The sequence below is a fragment of the Poecilia formosa genome, unplaced genomic scaffold (genome assembly GCF_000485575.1).
Source record: "Poecilia formosa unplaced genomic scaffold, Poecilia_formosa-5.1.2 Scaffold70, whole genome shotgun sequence".
NCBI classification, from domain to species: domain Eukaryota; kingdom Metazoa; phylum Chordata; class Actinopteri; order Cyprinodontiformes; family Poeciliidae; genus Poecilia; species Poecilia formosa.
In genome coordinates, this window is record NW_006800009.1 from 1713644 (window position 1) to 1722298 (window position 8655).

An 8655-nucleotide genomic window follows, 5' to 3' on the forward strand; every position below is an offset into this window, starting at 1 on the left:
TCAGCGCTCACGTTATTTTATTTTATTTTATTTTTCAATTAAGTCATTGTAAGTTATTTAAAAGTGAGAAAACATGTCAAAGTCATGAGAAAGTGCTTTAAAAGATATGGAGAAGAACTCACATTCCTTAAATATTTGTGTTAATTTGCAGAAGCCTGTGTCTTAATTCCTTGGAGGTCATCTCTTTTTATTGTAACATTCTAATTAATGTAAATTGTGAATAATTTTAATATTTCCACAGAAAGACGGGCGACCCGCTGTTGTAATTTAAGCGCTTTTCTGCAGGTGAAAAGCCCCTGATATTGCAATGAAGAAGAATTGAATAAATTTCACAAGATGTTGCTTTGATTCCTAAAAGGGCGGTCTTAGATTGATTATTTTTCCACGTTTTCTGACAAAAATAACATCATCTAGTTGAGTAAAGAAAACAAATATCTCTTTTCACGTTGCTTCCCCCACCTTGAGACCATTTATTTCTGCGAGTTATTCTTTAAACGAGAAGGGTTTTATTTTAATGCATTTTATGACTTTTGGATTCACTTTAATCAAAAAAGTTTTATATAGTAATAAAGGAGACATTCGCATTCTTCTATTTCACAAAAATTCCAGGTATGTGTAGTTTATAATCTATTATATTGAGACTAATACTATTGTTCTTTTGAAAGTGTGCATGCTGATTTATGAAATAATTTCACACAGAGTGCAAGAAGGCCTTTGATAACCACCTGTTAATTTTCCTAACATTTCACGTTGGGGGGGGTTATTGTTGTATTTTTGTATTATTAACTTGTACTTTGATTACTTTTCGTCGCCCCTCACTTAAAAGCCAAACAATTTGAGTCTTTTATTCCAGTTTAATTATCATAAATTCTCCCTTAATTCAAGAGGATTTTTTTTTTCCTGATGAAAATTTTTTTCTTCCAGCCTTCCTTCCTTTCCTTTTATTTTGTCAATGCCGGCTTTGAAAAATATTTGAAAGCATGTCGAAAATGTGCTGCATTTTTAAAATTATTGGCTTTTTGGGAAACTATTCGGGTCATTCGTTTGGAAATCAGACAGGCAGAAAATCTGACATTCCCGGTGAAATTGATGCCTTGAGTTGCATTCCCCCCCACCCCCCTCACCCCCCAACACAATGTTTTGAATTTAAATTCAGTTTTAGGAAATGACTAGATTTTTTTCTAGTCGTTTAATTTTAAGCCACATTGCAATTTACTGCCACAAATATTTTATGTTGATTTGCACTTTTTATAAGTCATAATTGTGAGACTTTCTGTAAACAAGGCCGACGCGTAATTTCTATACACTGATTGCTTACAAGCAGCAACAAAGTCCACCGTAGAGGAACATCTACAAATAGTTGAAAAACTGATATTTTTATTATCATTATTACAAAAAAAAATACACGATTCCTTTCATCTTTATTGCATCCTGTGATTTTCACATGTTGTAATCCGTTTAGAGAGTTTTCTCTGTGTTTTCCCTCTTGACACTTGATAGCCTTAAGTCGGTAAAGTAGAGGAAAGTAAAGTGCTTAAGGCGCAGCAATCATGTAACCACAACAAGAAAAGTGGGAGTCAATGGAAATAACACTCCGATGCACATGTTCCAGATTTTTAAAACTTGATGGCGCAAAAACACCAACTAATCACAAAGGTGCGCGTCGTTGCGCATGGTGAAGGAAAACGACAGATCTTGTTGAATCAACCACATATATATATTTTTTTATCTCTCAGAAGAGTGATTCGTTTTATGATTCTCGTAGAAATTATCCAACGTGTTTGTGTAAAGTGGAAAATGTCATTTTGAAGTTTCAATCCTCTTAAAAGTAATTGAAGAATGACAATTAGAGATGACTTCATTTCTGACAGCATGCTCGGGTTTTGATTGCCATAGGCCTCGTTTTATGATAGTGACTAATATCCATGCACATGCAAATAAGAGGGGGGAATTTATGCCTACTTATGAATTTTAAAAATCAATTCTCAACTACATAGTTAAAGGGCCTATTTCACACTGATGAAGACTCGCGTGGCGCGTCGATTAAACCTGTTAGGCCTCACAGTAAAGCGTGTTAAACGTCTGGATGCGCGTTAATCTGCTGGAGTAAATCTAAGAAAAACAATGGAGACTTTAAATTCCAAAGCGCAACAAATAAAAAAAAAAAAAAAAGAAAGAAAGAAAGGTGCATCTATGGATGGATCTCTGCGCACCGCGGGGCGAGGGAGGGCCTTCGCCTCTGTTTCCTCTCTTATCTGCTGATGTGAGGAGATGCGGATTAGACCCTGAAAGCTCCGGGAGGCGGAGCCCGTCACGGCGCATCGCCAGGTTAAAAGAGGCGCGTTCTGGCAAATTTAACCCGCATAAATTACACCTGGAGGTGCAAAGAGAGCTGAGTGCAGGGCGCAACGTACATGCAGGGGGATTCAGTTCGTGGCAGAACCCGGTTTCCTGCTCGCGCGCGCACGAGTTCGTGCATGTGCACGTCCGTGCGCGTGCTTTCAGCTGGCCGGCCAATAAATCTCTCCTCCGCGCGTCGCTCTTATCTTGTAGCCACCGATATATTCCGCGCTATGAGGCCATCAGCAGCGGCGCACAATCGGTTGTTCGCAAAGCCCCGATCCCTTGCACTCCCTGTCCTAAATGGGGATAATTAGCGTCACTTTATCACGCCTCTGCATATTTTTTCCGCGTCTCCCCCCCTCTTTTCCAAAAAAAAAAAAGAAAAGAAAAAAAAATTACCAGGCAGCCTGCTCTCTGTCACAGAAGATTATGGAGACAGATTGCACAGAGCGAATGTGCCGGGCGAGATTAGCGCGGAATAGAGAAAGCAGCTGGGCCAATGGATTCCTCGGAAGGGCCTTATCGTGCTATTACACGTTGACATGTTTAACAATCTTGCTGCCTCTTAATCCTGTAGTGCTTGCTCTATCTACCCACAGCTACCGCGCTGCACGCCGGCGCGCAGACCTAATGCACCGAGACGCAACACAAATACGGTGAAAGTTAAGGAAAAATTTCCTTATTTTCCAACTTTGCCCGACTGCATACACTGAGTGCTGCTTTATTCTCCTTTTTTTTTTTTTTTCTTAGTTTCATGATTTCTCCGGTGTTGCAATTGAGTCGTTGGATAAGTTAGAAAAGTGAGGTGAGGCTTTCCTGTTTTATGAGTTATCCTAAATCACTGTTTGATAATAACATCAAATTCAACTAAGCATGTTGTGAATGCGCAATTTTAGGGATTAAAACAAGTGTCAGGAACTAGCTGTCTCTCTTGGAGGTTTATTGAGTTCTTTACTTTTACCGATAAAACAAGCTGCGTAATACAGATATTTTATGTGAGTACATTTTAATCCGTCAATTGGACTAGAAATTAGTTAAATTCAAACACATCCTTAATATGTACTCAACAAAATTTGTTAAATTCTGTCTCATCAATAGGATAATTTAGCTCATCTTGTTTGTCATCTCCCAGTAAAAAGCATTAAAAAAATAAAAATGTGTTTAACATTAGTGATAAACTTTTTAAACCCATAATGGTTGCATGTAAACCTTTTCTGACAACTACAGTGAAAAGGTGCCGGCAAAACTGCTTCAGTGTCAAAAAGTTCAAAAAGCATCAGAACAACTGTAAACAAGAAGAGCAAACACAAAGATCCACAATTCAGGATGATTTATTGGCTTCAGTAAAGATTTATAACATATTCCAACAAGGATGCCGAAGCATTTTCCTTTAGTCTAGCTTTTTTTCCCCATCCAACTCTGACAGAGGAGATATTCGGTCTGTAAGCAGTTTGGTCTCTTATGTTTGAGCCAAAATATGACTTTGAGTATCTGTGAGGCGTGATGGATGCTAACGAAAGGACCGAAATATTTGTCTTTCAACTGACAGCCACACATCTTCACCTCTCATAAACACAAAGTTTGGCAACTGCTCAAATGCCAGCACAGTTGTTGCTTAGATCCTCAGTTATATGCATTAAACTCTAAAGTGCATCAATAGTTTGGTTGCCCCCAATATTTCTCACTTGTGCAGAACTAATGGAGTGCTCACTACCCTGGACTTGCTCCCTGTGTTGAGATTAAACCCTGGATCATCATCCACGTGCAGTCGGGTTGCGGTTAACCGGATCCATCGACAGTCCGTCTCCTTGGTGATCATTATTGGTAGTTGTGGAGGATGATCTGGTTGTTTTGCACATCCTTGGTCGGATTGTATATTTGGGACTAGAAAATAAAATCTCTCAGCTCCAGTCTGCCATGGTCCTCTTCATAAACTGCAATGTTTTTTGTCACTGAATTACCTGGAGACCCAGTAGTGGTTCTGTTTTTTTTGTTTGTTTTGTTTGTTTTTTTTGCTTTTTTTTCTTCCACAGAATACAGAACAAACTCCTTCGAGAAGAAATGTGAAATAAAAATGCAGGATAGACTGAAATATTGGCACATTAGCCATGCATAACTGTATACAGCTATATGGGTTAAAGCCCACTATGATGTCTCCAAGTCTGTGCATTGCATTGCATTGCATTGCAGAAGTCATTTTGTTGTAACAAAACTAGCAAAATAAACTCACCATGACATTTTTGCATTATAGAGGGTGAACTATGTGTTAGGTGGCTGATTTCTATACTCGTTCAAAGTCTTTTAGCACAAAAACTTTCTGAAGCCGTGATCTTAAGGCAGTCCTCCACTTGTTCTAAGCAGATAGTTATGAATTAATAAAACAACCCATATCATCCTCTCATGCTTTCTGTACTCTGTTGGACTACAAACTTCCAGTAGCTAATGTTGCATTTAAAACTTGAACTCTCAGTTATAATTCTAATAACTGCAATGGCTAATATAAAACGCCCTCCAAAATCCCTTTTAAGAGCGTACACACATTCATGACAGTCACATCCCGGGCGCACCGTGCCTCCCTCCCTGTCCCGTCCCCTCCTGCCAGGCGGTGCACCGGGGCTCTGTGTGGGAGTGATTGTGGAGCACCACTGTTGGAATTTGGCAGCGTCCGTGGGTTGGAGAGTCGCCCCACGCTGAGTCCCATTCAGCGACCATGCAGCGCACTATGAGGTTGGGAAGTTTCAGTCAGCCGTGTACGACTCAATGGTCCCCACAAAGGCGATTACAAGCCCCAGCGCATTCCTGTAGAGATGTGGGAGCGGCGCAGGTGCAAGGAGGGGTGGAGAATGGGGTCTGGTACAAGGGGGTAGGGGGGGTTAACCCGTCAGAACCGTGATGAAAACGGGACAGTGTTGGGACCACACAAAACCAGCCGCTTCTTGGGAACCGGGGTTGAGAAAGCAGATAATAAGTGTGTACAAGTTGTGAATTTAGGGGGATGGGGTGTGTAGCATATTGAAGGGCCTCGCTGTCCGTTGGTGAAAGAGAGAGTGCCCGAGGTTCCAATCAGAGGACATAATTGGGTCATGAGTCCAAAACCTCCAGGCTCATACCCATCCCGAACTTTTGCAAATGCTTCGAAGCTTTTTCATCCTGCCAGAACTTTGGCATGTTGCTGTAAACCTACGCTATTCAACTTCAGTTTTAAGAAGCCCAAATAAAAACAAAAAAAAGAAATGTTTTCTTCTGTTTGAGGGCTGTGGGGAATAATTTATGAAATCAAGAAGGGGAAAAAAACACAGTGGGTCTTTTTAATTTTTATTTCTTTACAAAAGTTAAAGTAAAAATCACTGATTTCAGAAACATCAAATGTAAAACAAAAAATTTGCTCCAATACTTCGTCTAACAATGGCTGAACCTTGAAGTGATACTCAACCGAGGCAAATAGTCATGAGGAGGTTTTATAAAGACCACAGATCCAGATGGAACATGAACACAGTACATTACACACCGTCACATTTACATTTAATAATCTGTTATTGTATAAAAACAACTAAAGCAAATCTCACACAAAGGGCTTTATCTCACAATTGTACATGTTAAAGACACAAAACTATGTAAGTAATACAGATTAAATAGCATAACTTTTATAAGGTGTGATCTTTGATATGCATGTCGTACATTTTTGAATTTCAAACACACAACCTTGATTTAGCTATTTCTGCATAATTAGGATCATAAATAATCCTGAGGCATTCATGCCACTTCTCATTGGTCAGAGAGGGACATGTCCTTGAAATTCATATTAAAAAATAAAAAAGCTTAATTGACGAGTATAAGTGGATCCAAACATGAGCCCAAACGTCCTCTGCATCATCAGACTGAAAGTGTTGTCCTAAAGCAAAAGAGGACTGCAAGTCCACCCTCTCTTCTCTCCATCTGCAAAATGTCTTCATCGATTATTGGCGTAAAAAAAATGCTTTGATATAGAAATCAGTTTTCAGTTCAATAGAAAATGGGTCATGAACAAACTGCAGCACCTGCAGGAATGTTTAAGATCATATTTCAACGACGAACCAATAATAATTTATTATTATAATGGAGGTGGGATACCTACAGACCTCCCCAACATATGCATAGAAAATGTATAAAATTTTCCCTTTGATCATCCGAAGAGACGATTTGCTTGACCAACATATTTCAAACTCAGGTCAAGTTTGTGAGGAAAGTTTAATGCAATAGCAGTTCTGACATTGCGTTGAAGTTACAAAATGGAGATTAGAATAAAAATCTGCAGTTCCTTCCTTCACGTCTCAGGGAATACGTTCCTAATTATTCCTCATCAATCAAATCATTTGCAATCAGTCTAATTTTCCATAAACAGATCCTTCATTTAACAAATAAGGCACCAACTTTTTTTAGCTTTACTATAAACACTTTTATAATCATACCAAACTCTGCTAAAATGTTCAGAAACACCATGATAAAATATATAAATTGTTTATTTAAGTCATTAAGACATGTTATGACATGTTTATAAATATCAAATATTTTCATAATTAATTAAAAAAATATTTCTCTAACCTTAAGCAACTATACTTATGTGTGACACTCGCAATACTGTGGAATCAATGAAATGTATTAAACATTCCTTCCCAGCAACGATCCTAAAACAGTCACAAAGTTCTCTGATACTTCAGGTTAGCAGAAAGTGAAAACCCTATAATCTTAGGGGGGTGGGGGATTATCTCCTTTTGCTATTTTTGTTCATAAAGTTTCTCAGACAGATGATAAACACACATATGTAGATGTTTTGTTAAACTAAAGCGAGACCCATTTTAGTTAGTAAGTTAAACTTACATTTTTTATGACTCTGCCTTAAGCTGAAACTTTCACATTTTCAGAAGTGCTTTCGCTTTTCAATAACTATAAATTTATCTATAAAAACAGAAATAGCAGTACCAGAAAAATGTTATTTCCAATGAATAATTTTGAAAAATGTGAATGCTTTAAAAAAAATAAAATAAATAATAATAATAATAATTCAACACAAAGATTTAAGTTTCAAGGTGCTTCTTAAAACTTAAATAATTTGGATTGTGGTCCAAATTTCACAACCTCAGTAAACCTGAATCATAGCTTGCATTTTTAATATTCTCTTGGGTGCTCATGCCACCCCAATGAGATTCCACCCTGGGTATTTGCCCATATCAGAAACAGCTACTGCCAAACATTTATGCTTCATTCCCTTCTGAATTAATCTTCAATTAGTAGCTACTTTGTTTTATTTCTTTGTTTTATTATTGGTACATCTCCAAAAACTACTAAATTGCGAAAAAGTTCAGCTTATTTTGTCACAAAGCCCTCTTTTCAGATGAAAATAAAGTTTTGCAAATCAAAATGTCGGAGTCTGGAGGAAGAGTGAGGAAGCACAGAATCCATGTTGCTTCAAGTACAGTGTGACGTTTCCAGAGTCGGAGATAGTTTGGGTGCAATCTCATCTGCTGGTGTTGGACTGCCAGTCTGCCAGCAGAACATATTCAACCACTTGATGTTTCCTCCAGCTGATAAGTTTTATGGAGATGCTGATTTCAGTTCCCAGCAGGACTTTTCACTTGGAAACTGGTTCATCTACGTTTGCTATCAACATGTTACAGTACTGCTGCAGAGCCTCTACACCATTACATAATGATGCAGTAAATCATGCAAAAGGAGCCCCAACCAACTCTGGAGAAATAAACAAGCTTTTCAGAAGCCTGGCGTATTTTTTTTTTAAATATCTTTTTTTGTTGTTCTTATGTAATATTCACGTTTTCTGAGATGGTGAATTTTGAGGGTTTCATTCTCTGTAAACCACAACAATCAAAGTGACCAGAAATAAAGGCTTAGACTAATTCACTTCATGTCTAATGAATATATATAGTACGGGTTTCACTTTCTAAAAATTACGTACAGATATATTTAACGTTTTCACGGTATTCTAACTTTTTTTAAATGATCTTGTACAAATGAAACAACTATTGACTATTTTAGTGTGATTTTTCAGTTTTTAAATTATGTTTCTTTAACATGCTAATGGTTCACTGGTCTGAGGAGTTTGACTTTAAGGTCTGGTCAATAAGTTTCAGAGCAATGGATGCTGCGGAGCAATAAACCAAAAAAAAAAAAAAAACGTGAAAATGCAATGAATCATGAAAACTTTCTGTAAGTTGTCTGTCTGTCCCACTCTCATATGGTAGAAGGGATTTATCATAAGAGAAGTGCAATAAGTCAAAATGTTCTGCTGTGTATGCCAAGCTGCGCCTCTTCGCCCCG

General features: G+C 38.0%; 1 protein-coding gene across 2 annotated transcripts in view; it reads left to right on the forward strand.

Moving 5' to 3' along the window:
* The window catches only part of sox1a (SRY-box transcription factor 1a), a 106544-nt gene that overhangs the window by 91196 nt on the left and 6693 nt on the right, over positions 1-8655 (forward strand). The window lies entirely within an intron of this gene.